This window comes from Nanorana parkeri, unplaced genomic scaffold (genome assembly GCF_000935625.1).
Source record: "Nanorana parkeri isolate BGI_ZX_2015 unplaced genomic scaffold, ASM93562v1 scaffold2022, whole genome shotgun sequence".
In the NCBI taxonomy this organism is placed as follows: domain Eukaryota; kingdom Metazoa; phylum Chordata; class Amphibia; order Anura; family Dicroglossidae; genus Nanorana; species Nanorana parkeri.
In genome coordinates, this window is record NW_017308290.1 from 194,023 (window position 1) to 194,497 (window position 475).

Consider the following 475-nt stretch of genomic DNA (forward strand, 5'->3'; position numbering starts at 1 on the left):
CGTGTTCTTTGAAGAGAACCAATTGCTTTGCTCTGACAAGGGACTATGCTAAAACGCTAAAAAAAGGACATCCTGTGCTTTGGGCCCAATTCCCAGCCCAGGTTCAGGGCAGCTGATCTATGGAAGGAGCTCTGAAGGATCATTTTTTGGAAATGTCAGAACTTGGCTGTTTTCCTATAAACCTTTGATCGCGGTGTTAGACCGACCGGCTCCGGAGGCCCAACAAATGGCCGAGATGAGGAACTTTAAGTATCCCTCGTGTTTCCATTGCATAGAACCCAGAGCAGGAACCAACATACCGTCTGACCTGGGTCAATGGGGCGGCACCGGCGAAGCGGGAAGTAAAAATCAAATGGCTTGGCCCGCTCCGCTTTCTCTACCACCCTTTGTCTTTGGTTTCCACAGGAGTTCCGAGCTAAAAATGGTCAGGACAACAATCAAGGAGCAAGTGCGAATGTCAAGTTAGTGTTTACAA